Source organism: Acomys minous, assembly GCF_964271855.1.
Source record: "Acomys minous genome assembly, chromosome: 12".
Lineage (NCBI taxonomy): Eukaryota > Metazoa > Chordata > Mammalia > Rodentia > Muridae > Acomys > Acomys minous.
In genome coordinates, this window is record NC_140493.1 from 83,682,394 (window position 1) to 83,706,203 (window position 23,810).

The 23,810-nt window shown below is 39.0% G+C and overlaps 1 long non-coding RNA gene across 1 annotated transcript in view; it reads right to left on the minus strand.

Moving 5' to 3' along the window:
- LOC311578323 overlaps positions 1-21,113 on the minus strand; it is a 58,105-nt gene extending 36,992 nt beyond the window's left edge. The window contains exon 1 of the long non-coding RNA XR_014772833.1: positions 20,898-21,113. This is a non-coding gene — a long non-coding RNA (uncharacterized lncRNA). The remainder of the gene's footprint in view (positions 1-20,897) is intronic.
- Between the last annotated feature and the right edge of the window lie 2,697 nt (positions 21,114-23,810).

Genomic DNA, 23,810 nt, shown 5'->3' on the forward strand with positions numbered 1-23,810 from the left:
AAGTTGATTTGAGAATGAGCACTTGCAGGCATGAGTCCTGCAGTCCAGAGGAGCTAAAACTTGTGGACCCAATAACTCCCTAGAGTTGGGGAGGGATCAGGATACAGAGAAGGAGACAGGGGTGAGGGGAAAGCCTCCCTCTGAAAAGCAGGAGCCAAAGGCAGACAGAGAAGGCCCAAGCAACTGAACTGGTAAGTTCTAGAAAGGAAGCTGGATCTAAGAAAGTAAAGTCCGTAAGGAGAGGTTTTGAGATTAAAGAAGATTATTTTCTATGTTACGGTAGAGGGTGACACAGTGCTTCTGGACTGCCTTTGGGTTTGTTTCTCTTACCACACAAACAATTTTTTTTTTCAGCGACAATTTCAGCTTTGTGTTTCCTCTTTAGAGAGATCAGAATGAGAAAGACTTAGAGGAGGAAGAGACAGAGATTACATGCTAGATTAAAGGCCACAGATGAGAGGTTGGAGGGATCCTTGAATCGAAATAGGGAAATCCAATCTGGAACTTACAGTAACACCAAAAGTGTTCCAGATGGGGTCAATCCACAAAGGCTTGAAGAACCTGCACAATGGCAGCCCATTGAGATGCTGGCTAGAAAGGCTTTGGCTATAGACCAACATGCTCAGAGTGGATATCGTATGTGTATCGTCAAGGTTCAATTACTGGAGGAAGGTTTGTAGTTTAAAATAGAAATGGAGATCGCGTTTGGTGTCATACAATGGCTGGTGTGCTCTGTTTTGCAGAGCTTAGAGAAGTGAAATATATGCACCATGCCTTAAATTCTGCAGAGTGTGATCTTAGAGATGCTTTTGCAAATTGAGGCCGATGTGGCTTCAGCACCTACCTATATCCATTGAAATGCAACAACCTTTTGGACATTATGACATGAAACCCATTACAGCTATAACTTATAATCCTATATGTCAGATAATTATGAAAAGATCTAACAATAATTTTTAAAAGATGATCATAAGACCGAGAGAATATATAGTATCTCCCCAAATAGATTACATAATAATGTATCGATTAAAAACTTTTTTAAAAATGAGACAAGGAGCTGGAGCTGAGGAAAGCTATAAAGTGTATGTATCGCTGGGATGTTTGCAGGGAGTAAGACAAAATAACATAGAGGGTGAAGAACAGACTTAACTTGCTCAAGATTGTGTTGTGAAACCTTGGCTTATAAAAGAGTCTCAATTGTTTATGTGATAGCCAGGTTAAGAAATAAGCTAAGAGAAGCAAACAGTGTTTTCTAAAAATAACTTCAGCAGCAATGGAGATGCATGATGTTGTAGCTGCCAGGACTGTGTGATGGCTGCCAAAGACAGCTGTAGGCGCAGGGCAGAGATGAACTAAGAGAGAGACCATAGGAGCTGATAGTGGCATAACTGGAGGCAGCTGGACCTCAGATGGTGCCAGCAGGAGATCGAGATGAAGCTACATGATTTAGTGTTTTCACTGTTGATTTTCTATTATGATTTGATTTGGCCTCTCCTTACTATTATGCCCTCATTCCTTCCTTTTGAAGTAGGTATTCTAATTCTGTGCCACAGAATATTGAATGTACGCAACTTCTATTTTGATCTTGAGGGGGCCTTCCAGATAAAAGTTTGCCTTGCATCTCAGAAGAGTCTTTTGACCCTGAGCTTCTGAACATTATACATGTTAAGACTTTCAGTACTCTTAGCAATGGACCAAATGTAGTTTTGGCCATGAAAGGTCTGAAAGCCTATGAGGACCAGGAATGAAATTTATGACTTAAAACTCATGAGCTTGGGTGTCAAATTTACAAGGAGTAGACTTTAACAAAGTAGTTAAACTTCATTATTAACTTGACTGAATTTAGAATCATGTAAAATGCATAACTCTGGTACTGTCATTGAAGGAGTTTCTAGAGAGGTTTAACTAAGAAGGAAGATTCCCTCTCTGAACATGACCCTTACCATCTAGTGTTGTTGGGTCCTGAGTTGAACATCAGTATGCATCCTTTAAAAAAAAAAAAAGATTTACTTATTTATTATTATGTATACAGTGCTCTGCTTGCATGTACTCCTGCATGCCAGAGAGGGCACCATATAACATTACAGATGGTTATGAGCCACCGTGTGGTTGCTGGGAATTGAACTCAGAACCTTTGGAAGAGCTGGCAGCTCTCTTAACCACTGAGCCATCTCTCCATCCCCCAGCATGCATCCTTCTTTGTGTCCTGACTGCGCATGCTCTGGCTGCCTATCACTCCTGTCAGCATGCCTTTCTTGGCATGGTCATCTATATCCTTAAAACTGTGAACCAGGAAAAAAAATGTTTCCTCTCTTGTTTCTTGTCAGATATTTGGTCATCACAATGAGAAAAATAATTCATAGTACTGTAGTACTAAAACTATACAGACACCTTCAAATCTTCAGAATAGATCTCATAAGACAGCAAAATTTAGGACCATTTGAGGGGTAGTATGGCAACCTAATGCAGTAGAAGCTTCGTAAAATATATACATATATGAAGGCAATCTAAATGAAATTGCCAAAGATAATGAGAGAGACATAGCCCCAAACTGGACAGCTCTTGTTACTAAATGAAACTTCTAGTCCTGGGATGGGTTAACAGCTAATTGAGTTGGTGGCCAAAGGGTTTACATATGAACCCCCAAACAACTGAGACTCTTGCCAAGACGATAGTTGTTCTCCACAAACTGACAGCAAGAATCCATTGCTGAAGACAACACTTAAACAAGTCTTGAATATAGAGAAGTTGAGTTTTTACTGGTGACTGGGTTCTCAACTCATGCCATTCAGGAAAATGGAAATGTTCAAAGCGAAACAAGGCTCAAATACTGGACGTTTTACTTTCACTATGGTCAGAGGTTGCCAGGAGTTCTCTTTGTTCCTATTTTCTGAATAGTTATTCAACGTGAGCAAACACCCAGTGTTATCTGTGTTAAGTAGCCATGAAATGTTTATATTTTGCTCGACTTACTTGGTTCATGTGTGCACGCACAATAAATCTTACTGAGAAACTTTTTTAAAAAGTCAAAAGCTTTAGAGCAAAGTTACTTTTAGAAAAAAATCAGATATAAAATACAACATGAAGCTAAAAGTATAATAAAATTGATGTAGTCTTACATAATGTATTCTACCAATAATGAACAAAGACGTAGTGAGAGAATCGCCAGAGGCAAATAAATAAAATGAAATGATGTTTGAATAGCTACAGAAGACAAAATACATTAATTGTAACATCAACAAAGATGCTTTGTTGCAGAATGTTCCAAGAGCTCAGGAATCCTTTTCTACTACAAGAGTCTAAAGTAACTTTTACTTCATTAATGGATTACAAACCCTGTAGTGTATCAGGATCCAGAGTGAGACTAAATTATGGAAAAGAACATTTATTCTTTTAGATAAGCAGAAATTCCATACCTCATCCCACGAGTTTCTTGTGTCTGTCTTTTACTAATATTCTAAAGCAATTACGTATTAATTTGACCACGAAAGACACATAAAATTCAGAATATATTTCTTGGATGATAGAATACAATAGTAGTAGAGGTGGTAAAAGAAAATGCATCATGCATACCAGACGTAATTTCCTTTAATCAACTTTATTTTCAACTTAAAGTCTCTATTCAGCTAGTTCTTCAGAAAAGAATAACCCAAACTCAGGACCAGTTATTTCTAGAGTTTCCTCCTTGACCTCAAAATTGGTTCAGAGTCCTAGTATACTAAACATTTGTTTCAAGAGAATGGGAAGAGAAGTCTGGGGAAAGATTATCAATAAACTTGCCTGCTGCTGAGACATCCCACCATTTCTGTTGCTCATTTCTTAGCTATCATGTTGCCCGTGGTCTGGTTAAGCTGTTATGTGAAGCTGACATACTCTTTTGGAAATAGTGTGTAGAAGGGCAACAGGGTTTTCAGAAAAGGGAATAGGACTATTTGTGCCTCCAAACCTAGGATTTCCCTTAAATGCTTTGTTTCAGGAATTTTGTTCATTTTTATTCTATTTAATCATTTGCTTTCTCGTGCCCACTTCTAAATTCTCCAGTGGCTAAGGCTGAGAGAAATTAGATTTCTGATTTCTTTTAGGCTATTTTTAGGTTTCCCCTCTGTCGTATCCCTCACCATGAAGCCTTTAGCCCAGTATTTTTCTCTTCTTGAATTGGAGGCAGGAAATGAACCCTGGCGCAAGGAGAAACATAATTATTTTAAATAAATTCTTAATGACTAAAAAAGATTGCATAGCAGTTAGTGTGTACTGCTCTTGCAGAAGGCCCAAGTTTGGTTCCCGGCAGCCATTTTTAGTTACTCCAGCTCTCAGGAAATCTGAAGCCCTCTTGAGATCCTGAGGACACCTGCACTTACATGTACACACACGCACATGCACACGCATGTGTGTGTGCGCGTGCGCAGACATTCATAGCTAACTGAAATCCAAAAGATTCTTAAAAAAAAAACCAAAGACCCACATGAGAGATCCAAGGACTTACTTGAAAAATGGAGTGTGAGGTAGCCACAGATTTATCTGCCAGCTGAAGAGATGTGACATCTCACCTAAGAATGGTGATTCTAAAAAATATTGCACAGTAGAATCACACAGAGAATATAAACGCAAACTCATCGGACTCAGTCTAGTTAAATCAAAGATCTGGAAAGTTGAACTCACGAGTATGATTTTTTTTTTTTTTAATCTAAGGTGATTCTGATTTATAGACCCAAGTTAGGAACCACTGCCTTTGAGCTTTGCTAACCAAAGTGCAGTTCCCAGAGTGATGGTTTCACATCTTGAGAAATTGTCAGTAATGTGGACCCTGGGGTGCCAGCCCAGACCCGGTTTGGTTGGTATTGATGGAGCCAACATTAAACATAAAAGAAGACTAGCGTCTCCGAAGAGAGACTGTCCTTTACTCAGGACAGCTGAAGTGGAAGCTGTGTACGTGCGGCACACGGGCTTGCAGTCTCACAGGGAGGAGAAAGGGAACACCGGGGATGGAAGATTCCATCTGTAGGTCAGTTCTCCTGCAGTCTCAAAATGGTAGAAACCGGGGGCGGGGGGGTGTTGTATGCTGATCCCCTCATGAGAAACTTTCACAAGTATCATCAAGCCAACCCACATGAGGATTTTAGGTCATTGGTCTTTAAGACATAAACATCTGTAGTCTTTGTACATTCAAAGTTGAGTAAGTGATGGCAGAGAGTCATATCTTTCCTTGATGCTGACTTATAACTGTGTGTTAGTGTGAACTCCAAATGAAAAGATGAATGCGTGCCTGAACTTGGATGGTTATAGATAGCCTGTGGTATAAAATACTCAGATTGTGTGTGTGTGTGTGTGTGTGTGTGTGTGTGTGTGTGTGTGTGTGTGTGTGTGCTTTTATGATGTGATGTGTGTGTATTTACAGGTGTGTGTCAGGAGGAGATGAGAAAGTGTTCTTGGCCGTGCAGCTGCATATGGAGACTGAAGTTTGACACTGGGACATCTCCCTCTATTGGCCTCAATTGTTTCTTTTTGACACAGTGTCTCTCACTAAATTTGAAGGTCACCAATGTTGGCTAGACAGGTGTCCAGCCGTCAATCCCTGGAGATCCTTCTGGTTCTGGCCCCAGCTCTGAGAGTACTGGCATGCATGCACCACCATGCCTGACTTTTATGTAGGTGTTTGGGATCTGAATTATGGTCCTCATCCTTGCAAAACAAGTACTTTACACATTGAGCCATTTATTTCCTAAGCCCCTCACAGAAGATCTCAAGTGGCAGTCATCCAGGTGTGAGCTGCTAGGGACAAGCAACATCAGCACCTGCAGCCCCACTCATAGGATAAGAGGGCTCCAGCATCCCAGCTGCCGTGGCCATCGTACAGTTGATCTCCGTGTTTTACAGTACTATACAGTATGCAACATTGCTCTCAATTCACTATCCCACTAAGTCTTATCGCTTCATAGATGAAACTGAGGTTTTGAGTGTGTTAAGACAATTTCCTTAGGAAACAATAGCAAGTATCAAAATGAGGTTTCTGCCATGACTCCAATCCTAATTTCAGGCCAGCTATTCTTCCACTATTCTTACCTATTTGGGAATTGGCTTATTTGAATTGATGCACTATATCAATTAAAAAAAAAAAGCACCCTTTTAAAGCTTCTAAAGCAAAGAAAATAATCTTAGGCTTCAGAGACCGTGGAAAATAAGATATCTAATAAGGAATTATTTGATTAGAAATCATTAGAAATTAAAGTGGTGGTGCATGACTTTAGTCCTAGTGCTTGAGTAGCACAGACAGGTAGGTCTCTGTATTTTTGAGGCCAGTTTAGTTGACATAAGAGCGTTCAAAGCCAGCCAGGGCTACATAGTAAGACCCTGTCTCAAAGCCAAAAACAAAAGATAGATAGTTAGATAGAGAAATGATAGATAAAAGCAAAAACAAGAAAAAACCAATTACCTTTCATTACAGCATTCTGAAGAAGACAGTTATTTTTTGTTTTGTCTTGTTTTTAAGAAGTAGAATGTTTGACAGAAAAAGGCTTGTTAGGAAAGCAAGAGGCAATCACATAAAACAAACAAGATTTAAAAACCCAAATGTGTCTTAAAGCTGGAGTAGCCATCTTGACACCTTAGAAGAACTAAAACTATTCCCAACAGTATAAACGATGCCAATTAATGCTAAACGATGCCAATTAATGCTACGGCACAGCACCACTAAGGGTACGTGGCCGTCAGAACATCAGAACTGAAGGGTTATTCCTGACCATATCACATATGCACTCTTGAAAGCAAAGTCTTCTCTGGTAAAAGCTCTCACTGTGTCATCCTTCCGAGCGACAACAAGACAGAGAAATACCTGGACAGATCAGAAGCCACCACAACACTGTTTTCTGAGCTGCTTCATGCAGATTGTTAACTTTTCTGTGCAAGTGCCATATGATCAATTCTTTCTCCCATCCCAGCCTATTCATTTCAATTATAGACACCCCCCCCCCAATTCCCTTTAAATCCACTGCGTTTGACAACTTTATCTTTCACTTGATTATTACACTAGCACAGAGAACGCAGCAGAAAGATACGGGGCCCCGGTATCATTTGTTAATTTTCCACCGTGCAGCTTGATCAAATTTAAGTCCTCTCCCGAGAAGTCTTCCTGGTTCTCAGTGTCACCCAGGTAATTCAATGAGAATATAAAACCTTTTAGGTTTTCAGAACACAAGTATGTCAGAAGATAACACTCTGTCCTAGGTGCTTTAAATAATCATCCACTTCGCTTTGTAACATGGACTCTGCCTTTGTACATACCAAAGCGCTGACAATCTCATTCGGTAACGTTAATACTTAGAATCTTATTTTCACTCCAGGAGGCCTAACCTAGCACAAGATGGACCTGCATGTTGTACAGCTTTAAGTTGTGTATGCCCTGGGGGGTGTTATACTGCCTGCTTTGACTCATCTCCATGAGAGACAAGCACTTGCAATGGCTTTCCTATATGACAAAGGCTTATTCATCTCAGATTCACAAATAATTCATGAAGCCTCATGAATATGCATATTCTATCTTATGGGAGTATATAACATAATTAATCAGCCTCTCCTTGGAGTAACAGATGAAATAAAATGAGGTTTAGGAGAAATAATGCATTACAAAGTTCAGGATTTACAAAAAGCTGTATCTGTCTTTCTGGGTTGTTTCGTGTTCTAATTGTCCGGAGCAAAGGTCATTTCTCAAAGTTTCGTACAGCACACATTATTATTGGTCCTTTTCCCACTAATATCTATTGTTCTGTGTAAGTAACAGAACTAAAGCTATAAAATGTACAAATAATTAAGCCTAAGAGAAAAATGCATGTTGGAAGTAAGCTATTATTTATGCATATATTTGTATTGTCTAAGTATCCTCCTGTCTTCGAAAGAAGCTATGTTTGCTGTAAAATCAAAGCTCTTGTGTATATAAAATACACACCTGGAACTAAAACTTTATTTTTATAGTTGAGAAGGGGATCTGCACAGACACCCATAATTATAGGAGAGTACTTGCTTAGGATTAAAGTTGTAATAACTCCTGGTAAAATGATGAAATTTGTTTTTCTCTTGTATATGATTATAGAGGGGTGAGTAGGAGTAAATGTGATTTTTTATTATTATTAATCTATGATATACCTATTTAAGTACATATTGTTTCACATAAACAGCTGTATTGGTGGCATGGAGGTCATGTTTTGTACTTTTGTGTTCAGGAGGAAACAAGAAATATTTTATTGGGCCTTATGATCATAATCACTAGCTACTTTCTCAAACAGTACCACATTATCAGCTTTTGTCCCGTGGCAAGACAATACGATCATGTTATTTACTTTTTCAACATGCAGTGTCAGTTTGTGTCTTAGCTCAAGTGTTATTCACTGATTGGCTAGAGCAAAAGTAGCTAGCCATGGCACTTGTCATCGCAGTGAGAATTCACTAACTTCAGGTGTTTGACCTTTCCACTTAATTTTAGCAGGCGCAGAAAATCTCACAGTGTAGAGCCTTCTCCCTTCAGCAACTAATAAAAAAAAAGTTCGAGGTAGAATTGTTGCCTGAAGACTTCACAAGGCTAAAACTTTCACGATTCTTCAAAGGGTATCATAAATAGAACCATCTGAATTTTGTTCGGGTAACTAGAGAAATAAGGCCCCTTTGGGGATAAATACATACACACAACCCACTTTGACTTCCTTCGTTCTTCTCACCCTTTCAATCCTCCTTTGTAAATGTCTCACAGAATTATCAAAGAGCTTACACCTAAGAAGTTACTGCTTAATAGAAGTCTTTAAGACTTCCCTTTCCCACGCTGTGGACTCCTCCATGTTCTAGGACATAAGCAATTAGATTAGGCAAGGAGCTAGCATTTTTAGAAAATTTCCTTAAGTGGTCTATCATGGAGCTGTTTCAGCCCGTTATGATTCTCTATCCAATCTGCTTGGAATTCTGAGCTTGAGGAAGGGAACAAACAACTCTGATGATTGTATTTAAAATACAAACTGGAGATGTACCAGCTAACATACGTTAAGGTATCACTTTGGATCTTGGGGAGGGAACTATATCACTGATGAACATAATAAAAGAGTTCTTATCACAAAAGAAGTTTCTATTAAACATATGCAATAGAGGAATGGTGGAATTGTTCAAATAAATGGGACAGTAAAGGCAACTTGGCCCTTAATTCTGTTGTTTAGAACATACAAGCTATGGGTTGGGTATTAAATTATTGATTTATTTGCTTAGGAAAAAAGCTACCTTGTGTATTTTTGCTTTGTAGTGGTACATCAAAACTGTAGACGCCAAAAAGTCTGCAATTTGCTTACAAAAGTTTCTGATTAGCCAAAGAAATACCACATGAATTGAGGTTGAAGAAATCTCTTATGAAACATCTTTTTTAAAAAAAATAAGTTGCAAAAGGGCTCTTGTGTTTCATATGCTTGAAGATGATTTGTACAAGACTGAAGTGATTTGCTTATTAACCGTTTGCTCACCTTTACTGATCAATAAGCAGAGACTTTTAGTTCACCTTCAACACACCCCCTTCTCTACTTTCATTTAGGGAAGGAAGAATTTAGTAAAAAAAAAAAATCAATGTAGGAACAAAGATCTGTTTGAGATTCTAGCTCCAGTACCCTACCATGACAGAAGCCTATATTACCTATTCCAACACTGAGGCCAAGTTTTTCGAGAATCAAGAAACATCACCAGGAGAGTGAGTTTCTGTGTGGCTTTTCTAAATTGGTTTATGTTCCTTAAGCACGACCTTTAATTTTGCTTAAGCACAGCTTGACATTTAAATAGAGGTTTCTAGAATAGTTTAGACTAGTGTAATTTTCTACAATAAAGAATCTTCTGTATTATAGAAGAATATACTCATTTTCCAGAAGTTGTCCTGTCTAACCTAAGTTCCAACTCTCTGTGTTCCCATAGCACCCTACAGAATCTGCCACCGGGCCTAATCCTATTTCTTTCTTTCTATGTTGTCAAACTCCTGGACTTTCTTCTGTCCTATTATACTATTAACTAATTAAAGGAGATAAAATTTGAAAAATGCTTTATGTTCTTCTGGGTTTTGATAGTTTCTATTACAATGAAAAAAAAATCACTGTCCTCTGAAAGGCTGAGTATTAGATGGCTAGGTGTTAACTCGAACATGTCTCACATCACAAAGATGAGGATATACACCAGCATTGAGGCCACAGCATCTTTTTCTCCTGACTACTTGACTAGGATGCATGCCAGCTACTGTAAGATACAGCAGACTGTAGAGAGAATTTCAAGTTTGTGTTTCTTATCATTTTTGCCTGCTTATTTGGGCCCTTTCCTGCTTCTAGTCTCTGAGTCAGCTTGTTCATTTACTCTCTGGCCCACTCTGTTCATTTCATCTCTTGCAAGCCTGTTGGCAAGAACTGCAGAAAGACAAGAAAACCCACCATCTGCATCCAAGCGAATAATGAAACAATATCTGCTTTGGCTGGATAACTAAAAGTGATGAAGGGCTTTAAAAGATAATAGTCCCACGTCTACAAATAGTAAGAGATTTTATTAAGTGACCTAAGTTAATGACCCTGGAGGGATGTCCTGTGCCCTTTGATGTCTAACAAAACCTTTGGGCTTTTACATTAAATACTATGGGGAAAGAAGGAAAAAGTGAGTAATCTCAAAGTTGGGTGGGAAGGGAATGGAGGGTTGAGAGGGTAGGAGTGGATACAGTTGAGAGAGGGGGTTCAAGTATTTGAAAAAAAAAACTTATAAAACTAGTATACACTGTCCTAGTTTGGGACACTGGCTTGGACTGTGTGACTTTATCAGCTCCAAGAACTAATTTTAAGTGGATTGTTGTGAAGTGCTTGAAGCAGAACCTTGCTCAGCACTTGGCTTGTGTCTACACTGCATAGTGTATCCCTTGCCTCACCATTGTCACCATTGTCACGGTGCTGTCAGCTCCTATGTGCTGTAATCCTGCTACAAAAGAGAAGTGTTAACAGTTTGAAAACCTAGCTTTCTTGAATGCTCCTCCTTATACCTAAAGCTTTGGAATTCCACCTCCACACTCCTGTAATAGCACTGTGCAGATTTCTACAGGGTGGGTCGTGAATCTGTTTCGTGTGAGCTAAGTCAGTTCTTACTGGGTTGTCCTAATCAGCATCATGTACACCCACATGGAGAATCAGTCACGAAAATCTGCCTCCCCTCCTCGTATTTCCTTCCTCATACCTAGCTCCTTACTTATAGCCCTCTTCACCTATCGAAAACACATAGCCCCGTCTTACTTGTCCTAAGTTTATGTTCCTATTTACTTAATGTCATACAATTTTAAAATACAAATGCACATACATGAGGCCTGCCCTTCCCATCCAGTATGAGGTTTTACACAAGTTTTCACCATTGGCTCTTCTTATTGACGAATACCTCATTCACTTTCCTTCAAGCCAACAGGCACAATTCTGACTTATTTCTTATAGTTGATGCCTGTGTTTCATGGAATAGAGACTCAGTCTCTACCACGCAGGATGCTTAAATGTGCAGTGCTGAGGAGATGGCTCAGCCAGAAAAGGGCTTGCCCCATAAGAAGGAAGTTGTAGATTCAGTCTTTTAGAACCCATGGAACAAGCCAGGTAGGTACGATTGGACGATCCTGTAGCCTCAGCTGAGGAGGTTTCTACAAGTGAACCCAAGAGTTTTCTATCCAGCCAGACTAGTTAAACTGGTGATTTGAGTGGTAGGTAGGTTCAGTGAAACACCCCACCTCAAAAAAGAAAAAGAGCTAAAAAGAAATTGAAGAAGACACTCAAGGGCACTAGAGAGATGGCTCAGTGGTTAAGAGTGGTTGCTGCTCTTCTAGAGGTCCTGAGTTCAGATCCCAGCACCCACATCAAGAGGAATAGGACATTCTGTGACTCCAACTCTCTAGGCATTTCAGGGCCTGTTCTAGCCTCCCTAGGCTCCTGCACACATGTGACATACACATATGCATAATAAACATAAAATAAATGGAAAAAGAAAATGATTCCTGATGTCTGCGTGGGCTTTCATGATGCACACACATAAATACACATACACCTGCGCGTGCACACATATACAGGTACTCTCTGCACATGTATTTGAGTAGATTACTTTTCTCAGGTAGCAGCAATCCTACAAGGGGAAATTCAAATGATGTATTTATCATTTTTATGAAGTGTTGCTTTATTGGATTACAAAGACTATGTAAACAACTCCAGTTTTATTGTACCCTCTGAAGACATTCTTGTGTTCTGAGAGTAAGCTACTATCCTCTTTAAATGTTCAGTTGTTTCATGGTGGTGAAATGGTGAGTCAGTGTTCCATTAATTCACAGATTCCTAATTATCAGTGAGTTTGAGCACTTACTTCTTTTTAATTTTTGTTTTTTTTAATTTATTACAGTTTACTCAGATTACATCCTGATTGTTATCCCCTAGCTTGTATCTTCCTGTTCCCACCCTCCCTCCATCTTCTGCCCTACTCACCTCCCCCAGCCCTCTGACAGAAGGGGACCTCCTCCCCCACCATATGACCACAGCCTATCAGATCTCATCCAGATAGCCTGTTTCCCCTTCCTCTGAGTGACACCAGGCCTCCCCACCAAGGGGAAAGTGATCAAATCAGTGACACTGGAGTCCGTGTCAGAGGCATCTTTTTAACTTTTAAAAATAATTAATTAATTAATTTAGTACGCAAGCATGCATGTGAGTGTGTGTGTGTGTGTGTGTGTGTGTGTGTGTGTGTGTGTGTGTATGAAATCCAATGAGGTCGCGAGTTTTGGCAGCACACATCTTTACCCACTGAACCATAGTGCAAGCCCCAAGAATAGATTTGTTGACCCTAGGATTTGCTTAAAAGAAGGTTTTTTTTTCTTTTTAGTCACATACCTTGCCCTTTTATTAGATTACTGTGTGTTTCCTGCCAATACTTTAAATGAAGAAACATAAATATTAAAAGTGTTCAATTTTCAAAACACATTTACATGGAGAGCATCATAACATTTTTTATGCCTGATTCTTTTGGAAGTAGATTTTATGTAATAGAAATAAATACTAGTCAAGTTTTCCTTAATGCAGTGTGTGTGTGTGGTGATGGTGGTGGGTGAATATGTCTGTGTGTGTGTGTGTGTGTGTGTGTGTGTGTGTGTGTGTGTGAACAGTGTTTGTGCTTGTAGAAAGCAGATGTCGACCTTGGGTGTTGTTCCTTAGCCATTGTCCACCCGGATTCTTTGAGACAAGATCTCTCTCTGGGGTCTTAGGCTAACTGCTTAGGCTATGCAAGCTGGATAGATTGCCCTAAATTTCTACTTATTGAGTGCTGAGGTTGCAAACAGGTTCTACCAAGATCAGCCCTTTTCACAGGGGTTCTGAGAATCAAACGCAGGTCCTTATACTTGCCTGGCAAGAACTCCACCCAATCTATCCTCAAGCCCAATGCTTATGTTCTAAGCCAAAACATAATCTTAACAAATTCATATGAGATCAGGTGCTATCTTAACTGTCTATTCTCAAGCTCTGTGTTTATAGACTAACGGCAGCGTTTATATTTACACTCTTATGTTATTTAAGAATTACTAGTTAAATATAAATTTGTTATAGAATATAGGTAACTTTTATTATTATTTGACATTTTCTTTTCCTATATTACAGACAGTACATGTTTTTTCTATTCATTATTTAAAAATTTTTGTTCACACTTGTTTTACTTGACCTGTATTTCCTTTTAATGTATGGAGCTTTGAAATATATTATAAGTGAAACTTATATTTTGTTTTATTAATACACACTGACTTCCGATATTGCTTAAGACAACTCCTACTACTTCATTACAAAGGTACTATTTCTTTACTAAATTGATTTAGTTTTACAGTTGAATCATATATATCCAAATCACCATTCACACATATATGGGCAAGTTATTCTATATTGTTTACATTTTTATAAGTAGTCAAGTTCTCAAATACTTTATCATTTTTTTTGCAATAAATAAAATTTCTATTGTTAGTATGCTTAATATTCTCTACATATGTTTTTAGAGTCAGTTTCTTATTCATCCTGTTTCATCCAGTCATACATCTGATTTAGTCCAGTGACACATCAATCCAATGGCAAAAGGGTTTTGGGCTAGCCCCTGATATAAATTAAGACAAGATCTTCCACACTGGGGACACTGTTCTCTCCTTTACTCTTTCTCTTAAGAAGAGGAATAATAGCAGGCTACCAAGAAGAGACTTGATACCCTATGAGCATATACAGGGGGAGGAGGTCCCCCTCAATCACAGTCATAGGGGAGAGGAGTAAGGGAAAAATGAGAGGGAGGGAGGAATGGAATGATACAAGGAATGGGATAACAATTGAGATGTAATATGAATAAATTAATAAAATATATTTTAAAAAAGAAATATTTTCTTTTGAAGTGAACTTTAAAATCTACTTACACGATTTAACTTGATTTCATGTTGTCTTTCCAACTAGAATTGCATGAAATTTATATTAATTTAGGGAGAAAAGTGGTTTATGAGAGTAAATCCTCATAAAGAAAGAGATATGAGTTTGTATTTGTTCAGATTCCATTTTATGTTCTACAATAAACTTTTTTTGTAGCTGTTTTGCTTTGTTTGTGCTTCCTGTTTCTTTTTTGCCGTGTTAATTCCAAGCATTTTGTAGTTTTTAGGGTAGAGGAAATAGCCTGTTTTTCATTTGCATTTTTGGATTCGTGCTTGCTTTGCTTCTGATTTATTTATGTGTCTTGGGTGGTTTGTGATTGTCACACATTTCCTTCTTTGTGAAAAATATGAGAGGGAAAACCAAAGAAGACATTCTGATTCTAAAACCACACAAGTTGTTTTTGAATGGTACATTTCATCTTCACTCTAAAACACAGCTTACAATTTTGACATACACATGAAAACATGATAATGCTTTTTTAGAATCCAAATTATAATACACTTTGCTCACTCGCACAAAATACTCTTAACCATTTTTTATTTCATGTGTATGGGTGTTCTTCTTGCATGTATGCGTGTATACCACGTGCAGCACCATGTCCACAGAGGCCAGAAGGTGGCATGGGATCCCTAGTAACTAGTCACAGATTGCATAAAGACCCATTATGTGGATACTGGGGGATCAAATCCAGGTTCTCTGGAAGAGCATCCAGTTCTCTTAACCACTGAGTCATCACTCTAGCTCCTTTCAGTCTTTTGAGCTGCTATAACAAAATTTTAATAAACAGTATAGCTTAGTAACCACAAGAATTTATCTCTCACCATTTTGTAGGTGGAGTAGATGAAGCCTAAGATGCCAGTGTATTGGTATCCAGTGCAGAGCACTTTCATACAAGCAAACTCTTCCTGTGTTCCCATATGATGAATGGGACTAGCTAGTTTTCTTCTCTGTCTTCTATGAACAAACTGATTCCATTTAAGACACTTCAGCTTTCAGAAACTAATCATGTCCCAAAGTCCTCACCTCCTGACATGGCCACCTTTGTTAATCAGTATTTCAACACAGGACTTTGGGAAACATACAGTGAGACCCCTGTCCACACACAGAAATGCATTTGATTGTGGTGTGTTAAACCATTGTCACTACACCGACACATCTTATTTAAAAAGAAATGATGACTATTCCTTCTTTGTCAAAAGCTACAGTTACTTCTCATGATTTGAATTATTTAATCATTTTTAAGGACACCTTTTAAATTTTTAATTATGTGTATGTGTCTGTGTGGATATGTGCATACAAATGCAGATGTTCAAAGAGGCCAAAAGAGGGTGACAGGTGGCCTGGAGCTGGGAAACAGGTGGCTGTGAGCCACTTGACATGAGCGCTCAGAACAACTCTGGTCTTCTTTTTTTTTTTTTTAAATATAATTTAAGAGTCTATTTGTAAACATATTCAGATGAGCACATGGTGAATTTACACATGAATATCTATAAGATGGGAATAAGTGACTAAATCATGACTTGGGGATCTGAGAAAAAAAATACTGAAGGAAGGCAGATCCACCTTCAAGATACAAACCTTGAGTAGCTTAGAATTTAAGAGCAGTCAGCGTGCTCCCTGAACCACTGAGCCATCTCTTCAGCCTTCTTGTGATTTTTAAATGGTAGCCTATTTTGGTATTTTCAGTAGTAAAAACAATATTGTACACAAAGTCTTTTTATGTACACGACACTAGTTTCCTAGTATATCTCTAGAATATCTTTGAAAAGTAGAGTTTGTGGATTATAAAGAGTCCTATACCATTAATAACCAAGATTACTATTTTTATTAATACAGTAATATATAAGTATTTTAAGGCATATGTAATATATATTAATAGATTAATTTCCAGGTTTCTATATGTAAGGGACACATGTAAATCTCCTTTTTATCTTGGGAAGTTTATGTTCTTTAAACTTAATCTCATTATGTCCAAGACCATCTATGCTGTCACAAATAATAAGAATTTCATTTTTTTATAACTACTACTCTATTATGTGTTTATATTACATTTTCTTTCAAAATTTTTATCAATATTTATTTTTAAAAGTATATTAGAGTAACACTTATAATTTTTGGCCCAAATGCCCAGTGATGTCTGTCTTATTTTTAGATGTGAGACAACTGTTGTTATTATTTTAATGTAAGGCAATTTAATAAACTCTTTAAATAAATATATATGCATGTATTTCATCTAATTGGTTCAGTTTTCCTAGAGAACTCTAGTATATGACTCTTTGTATCCCATATATATTTTATAATTACTTTCTTGCTAAAAAGTATAGCATTGGTATTTTTATAAGGATTGTGTTAAATATGTAGATCTATTTGGGTAATTGAACAATATAGTTATTTTTAATGCATGCACATAGGACTTCTCTCCATTCTTTTTTGTACTTTGACAGTAAGAAGCTGTAGGTTAGTAAAATTATAGGTATTTTAAGTGATTGCTTGTGTGGTAAGCTAGGTCTTAAAGTTCTGCAGGAATCATGGCAGCTTTGCAATGAGGGCTGAAGTCATCCATTCAAGTCAACATAACTGTGAGCTGAGGTAGTAAAGATGCAAACCTAGAAAGCCTTGTTCCAAACCCAGTCCTGTGCGTCCCTAGTGACTCTGTTTCCTATTGTGCTCTTTTGATTAATGTTTGGAAATACTTTGTGTATGCTATACCACATATAGCATTGTGGTGTATGAACTCACCACTATTTCCTGGGTGTGTTTATTTTTCCATTTCAGCTCTGTGATAGCTAAGTATCAGTGTGCACTGCAGTCAAATTCTAAAGTTCCGGTGAGACTAAAAACCACAGAATTTATATTTGCTTTTTTGAAAATGGCCAGTGTCTACACATAAGTGCATATGCCTAGGAGTGGTATAGCAGGGTCTTGAGAGAACTATTCTCAATTTTCTGAGAAAGTACCAAATTGATTTGCAAAGTGCTTATTTATGGTTTTGGATTCTTTGTCAAAGATCAAATGCCTGTAGGTGTGTGAATTTATTTCTGGGTCTTCTATTCGATTCCATTGATCCACCAGTCTGTTTCTAGACCAATAACTAGCAATCTAACAAATTTGACAATTTTTTCTGTTACAGGGTCTCTCTATGTAGCCTTGGCTGACCTGGAATTCATTTGTAGACCAGAATGGCCTTGAACTCACAGAGATCCACCTGCCTATGCCTCCTGAGTGTTGGCATTAAAGGTGTGGACCACCACTTCCCAGCAATTTGACAATTTTATTTCCTTGATCAACTTGATGTTTAGTCTATTTTTGTTCTACTGATTCATTTCTACTATAGAAACTTACTTTTAAAGCTAGCTTGAGTTTGGACAATGAAAGAAAGAAAGAAAAGCTCTTAGATTCTGGTTTGTTCTTCAGGTTTGAAACTTTTTTTTTTTTTTTAAAGAATGTCAGAGGTCAATGTCTGATATTTCACCAATTCTTGGCTTCCCTAATCTGAAACTCAAGAGAGACCTTAGGGTCTTGCTTGGAAGGAATTAAAGGAGAATAAAGGAACTCCTCCTTGACCTCTGGCTCTTTATGTACTTTTCAGTCTGAAGTCGACTTGGTTCTTCATTCTAGACCCCAATTCTGCAGTGAGTGCCACCTATACCACTTGTGTTTCTAAAGCTGCCAAACACAGTTCAAGTTCTTTTCATTCTAATGTCTGCATTAGCCGTGAAACTCTTCCCCTTATTCATTTCCTTTGATCGATTCTTGTGATCAAGTTGAAACGTTTTACTGAGTTGGCACTTTATATCCACAAAATTGTAAGCGATCTGATTTAGTGTCTGCTGTAGTGTTGTAAAGGCTGATAGCCTTTTCTTGCTGGGAGTAGGAGTCAAGATGCTTTGAGGTGAACTTTCACTCTATTTTGTGTTCTCTTATATTTTATCTCTTAGGGCTTATTGCCTTTAAAATTCCTAACCCTAAAGTCTTTATCCGTGGTCTTCTTACTCAGAAATCCTTAAACCCCAGCCCCTGTCTCTCTAGAACAATGAGACTTTTGAAAGCTCAGTTTTTGTTTTTGATTTTTTTAACTTTTCCCCTTTAGCTTGGCTTTGTCCTCATTCTTATTGTTTCAACTGTGGATACCCTGGCAGTCAGAGCATCTCAGGATGAGGCGCCATCACACTAAACCATTTATAGTCAATGACTACTGACTCATGAAGCCTCCTGTCTTTTTGTTTGTTCGCTTTGCTGTTTTTTATTTGTTTGTTTTTAGACCAGGCTGGCCTTAAACTCACAGAGATCAGCCTGCTTCTGCCTCCTGAGTGCTAGGATTAAAAGTGTACCCCATCACTGCCTGGATAAGCCTACACTGTCTTGATGTTGTAATCAGAAATTTGTCCTGCTTCCTCAACACTACTTAAAAACCTTCTCTGACTCTGCAACCACACTCTCTGATGGGCTTCAAGCCTTTTTTTTTTGTCTGTATCAATTATCAGTTGGTGAATCCCTTAGGGAAAAGACTCACAAAAGTTAGGCTCTCTCAAAAATTTCGTCTGTGACTTTAGTTCCTAAAAGTTGACTAACTTTATAAATCTGAAATCTTCAAAAGACCTTCTTTCTTTCCTTCTCCCTCTCTGTCCTTCTCTCTTTCTCTTCTTGAGTCTCTGCTCTCTGCTGAGGTGTTTTGCTTCTAGAAAGAGGGGAATCTTTGAAGACGTTTCTCTAACAACTGCTTATCCCCCATCTACACTGTATGTGACTCTGAAGTAGACAGAGAGCTTGCTAGAGGGCAGCATACACTATTCATTGCGGACAGATAATCAGGTTTCTCAGGCTAGAAACAATTCAAAGGTAAATGCAGGACCTCAGATAGGTCCATGGTACCAGAAAAAGGTAGAATTGGGGCAGTTTGGGACACAAGCCATTGCAAGCCCAGTCTGATGTAGGAGAAACCAGGTGAGAAATAATCACATCCAAGAAGAACGTCATCTGTAATTGGCTGCAGAGCCTGGGGACAAGAGGGCCTAATGACACCTATATGGCAGCGATGTCAATCAAGCCATCGTTTTCAGTTGGAAAACAGTAAGTCTGCCTACTGGCAGCTGCCTAATTTGGTGGTGGTGAGGCACTGAAGCATCTCTGCATTTCAAGGACAGTGGCGGAGCAGTGTATCGTGCGTGTAACAAGCTATCTGCTTCCCGAGGCTAGCCCTGTTGTGTTCATACTCATTAAGTTACAGCAGGAACTTTCCTGAGGGTCTTAATTTGCTTCCCACGTGAGACCTCCCAAGGAAGGGCATGCTAGAAATCACTCCACTGCTTAAAATGATGTGCTGCTCCATAGTATGAAAAGTTACACTGCTCCTCATTTTTAAGGTAATTTGTCTCGTGGAGGCGCACACTGAAAGCATAAAAGCAAATGGCTCCTCTAACTCCCAGAAAAATATTTGGTACAATGCCTCCAATCATCAGGTGAAGATGAGACGCTTCCGTATTCCCCACTTGACTTCTGGCTCCTATGAGCAGACTGCCCACCAAACCCTGTTGCAGAAAACCAATTCTGTGTGACTCCCAAAGTCAGAGCAGCCAGCACACAGTACAAGACTGGGCAGAAACAAAGTAGGTCAGAGCTTCCTTTGAAGACCTGTGCATTTTGCAGCAGGCCTTGTCATATCTTGGAAGTGTTTCTGCAGCCCTGTGGGGAAAGAGCCCCTGCTGGGATTTAGTGGATTGCTTAACAAATGCAATTTGGATTTGTTTTCCTTAGAACTGCTTTGGAAGAGCCTTTCCTTTCTCCCTCTAAACACAATATGTATTTTAAAGCATCACGTAATTAGATTGGTGTATTAATCATTTAGCACTTGGAGAGTTTGGAATATGTTTTTTTTCCCCTTTGGGTTTTACTAAATTCACTACATAGGGCAAGGGGAAGAGGACTGGATTGAGAACCCCCTGCCAGCACAGCTCAGCTAGGTCCATTAGGACTGGAGAGTAATGGAGCTTCAGAAAAATGTCATTAAAATAAAAGAACTAGAATGCATAATGATGCTGATTAAAATAAAATCAATGCTGCAAATTTATCTGGGTGACCAATTATGGTAAGAAAGAAAAATAATCCCAGAAAGGATAAACAAATATTAAAATATAAGAGCACAACTGTGCTAGCAGTTGGGCAATTCCTTCATCCTGATGTTCACACAAGGAAGTTAATAATCATCGAGCAGAAAGAGAGAACTCAAGGCAGCGACCTTTTTTTTTTTCTGAGCTTCTGATATCTGCTTCCCCTTACCGTTAAAAGCTCAGCTCCACCAAGGCTCTATTTACCCTACGACTAGATGTAGGCTTAGATTTTTTTTTTTAATAAAACCTACATTATTTAGGGTTCTTAAACACTTCAACCTCATGTCTGTCCCACCAATCAAAGGAAGGAGAGAAAGAGTAGGAAAAAGGGGTGACGCACCTGTTTAGACGTAGTTCCTTCGGCCACTTCCACTTTGCGTTGCCAGGATACCAGCAGTCCGGTCTAACCGTAAACACCAAATAGCAATGCTAATCCGGAGTGGTGGAACGATGATCCAGCAGAAACAGCAAGGGTCTACCAAGTTGGCAGCAGTCAGCAGAGGCAGCCAGAATCAGCCTGAGTCCCACGAGAAGTTCTCTGGAACGTTTCTTTCTGAGATGTGAAGAGCAAAGCATTGCATGGAGTAGCAACGTAAAAGCGTTGTCTAACTGTCTATGTGGTTCGACTTATAGTCTTTCTCAATATGTCACTTCCTCACACCTGTCAGCTAAACATCACATGCCCTCTCACAAGACAGTTTCCAGAAAAACCATCACATGACTCAAACGAGTTTTTAAAGAGACCAGACACTTCCACTTCAGCTAGAGTGTGGAATTAAACATTTAGATAGCCCAAGTCTTTCCTAGCCACTGGCTCTTACAATGTATCCACACACTCTCCCAGGATGGTGGTCCTTTAGCCGTCGGGGGAAGGAGATGATATTGTCAGACCTGCACAAGCCAACATTCCAGCGTGGATGGGGAGTAGTTCATGAGCCTTGCCCAAGCTGAAGAGGTGTTGAGAGTTGATGGCTTCCATGGAAGAGAGGGTTCAACTTTCTTTAAGGGTGTGACTCCTGGTATATCAACCATGCTTCAGGGAATAGCTTCACACACATGAGTATGTGGGTGGCACAAACTGAACTCATTGAGTTATAGAAAAAAAAAAAGACACGAATTTGGGAAAGGCTAAGGTAGACATAGATCTGAGAGGAGTTAGGGCAAGAGTGGTTTGAATATAACCAAAATACATTGTAAGTATGAATTCTAAAACAATTAATAAAAACATAGTATAAAAATTACTTGTTTATACCATGTCATACAATAAAAATTGTAAAAATTGTTCTACTTTTTTCTTTCTTTTCTTTTCTTTCTTTCTTATTTATTTATTTATTTATTTATTTATTGTTGTTAGTTGGATTCTTAACTTCACCCTTGTAGAATTACCTGGGAAGAGAGTCTCAAAGAGGGATTGTCTAGATTAGCTTGGCCTGCAGGCATTCTTGTGAATGATTTTCTTAACTGAGCTAAACGTGGTAGGAAGGACCTTGAATGCAGGTCTCAACAACAAATCATGGGAGGATACAAGAATGAAAGGGGGGAAAAAGAGGGAGTTGAACGTGAGTATGCGTCCATTAAGTCATTACTCGTCTCTCCTCACTGTGGATACAATGTGGCCAGCTGCTTGGAGTTCCTGTTACTTTGACATCCCAGCAATGATAGACTGTATTCTGGGATTGTGAACCAAATAAATCCTCTCTTATATGGCTCTTGTGGGAGTATTTTATCACAGCAACAGGAAATTCCATCAAGGCACCCTGTCTCCAAGGCACTCCCGTAGGCTCAAATGCTTGAATGCTTGGTTTCCTGTTGGTGGAGAAGGATCAGGAGTGGCCCTTGGAATTGAGGTAGGTGTGCCATTGGGAGCAGTTTTGAGGTTTCTCAGCCTTCCTCCTCCACCCCCATCTCCCTCTCATAGTTGCAGCTGTTCCTTTACTCTGCCATCATGGACTCCAACCCTTGAAACCATAAGCCAAATTAATTTTTTCATTTATAAGTTGCTTTGTTCATGGTGTTTTATGACAACAATATAAAAGACATCTTCTCTCGTATCCTTTGCCTCTCTCTCCTTGTCTCTCTGTCTTTCTGTCTCTCTGTCTCTGTCTCTGTCTCTGTCTCTGTGTGTGTATGTTTGTTTCTTTGTTAGTTTCTTTTGAGTATACAAAACGCATAAATGCTAAAAAAAAAAAAAATCAAGGAATAGTTGTACCAGTGGAATTGTTGAGCAATTAAGGCTTGGATGTGAGATCTGCAGCACAGGTCCACGTGTTTGAACCTTTGCTTCCCAGCTTATTGTAAGGCGTTTGAACCCTTGAGACAGTGACCTGGCTTGGAGGGAAAAAACATTGCTTCTGGAAGTGGAGTTTGAAAGTGAGGTTGGCTTCTAATTCCAGCCTGCGAGTATTGCTTTCTGATGCATCAGGACCCTGACTGTGTGCCGTGACTTCCTTGTTGTCATGAACTGAAACTGAAGCCAAAGAAATCCCTCTTTCTCAGAGTTTCTTCTTTTAGGCATTTGTTCACAGCAACGAGGACAGTGACTCATTCAAGTAGGAAGTGCTAGATTTTGTCTCTCTATCGACTCAAACAGCTTGTTATGCCTACAAGAAACATGAGAACCAAAGAATTCAGACCTGTGGAGTGTAATTATTGCAGGGCACGGAGGTGTGTTTATGAAAAGAAGCTGGTTAATTGTAAATTTTTTTAAACTTTATGTTGTGCCTGTACTGATCCATGCTTTCGAACACAGCATAAGAAAAGGTCACCATGGAGACAGTGGTCTGCTTTGCTTCTGTAGCTTTTTAGCCCCAATACAGACAACAGGGACTTTGCCCTCAACTACTCCTCGATTGTATGTTTTGATCCCCCAGCAAAGTCAACAGAGGGGTTGAAAGAGATAGAGTACCATTCTTTCTTCTTTTCTGTAACATTTAGGCATCTAAGGAGATCCTTAGGAGTTCACTGACCATACACATGAGGGGCTTCGGTGACTACACAGGTCAAGGAATGGAGCCTCTGAAAACACTTTAGGGGTCTGGGATTTATAGCTCAGTTGGTAAAGTGTTTGTCTAGTGTGCAGGAGAAGCTATGTTCTATACCTAGCAAAACACACACACACATACACACACACACATACTCACCACACATTATACATACACACCTATACACAACACATATACACAACACCATGCATACACCACACACACACCACACATACACCACACATACCCACAAACCCATAACCACACCACAC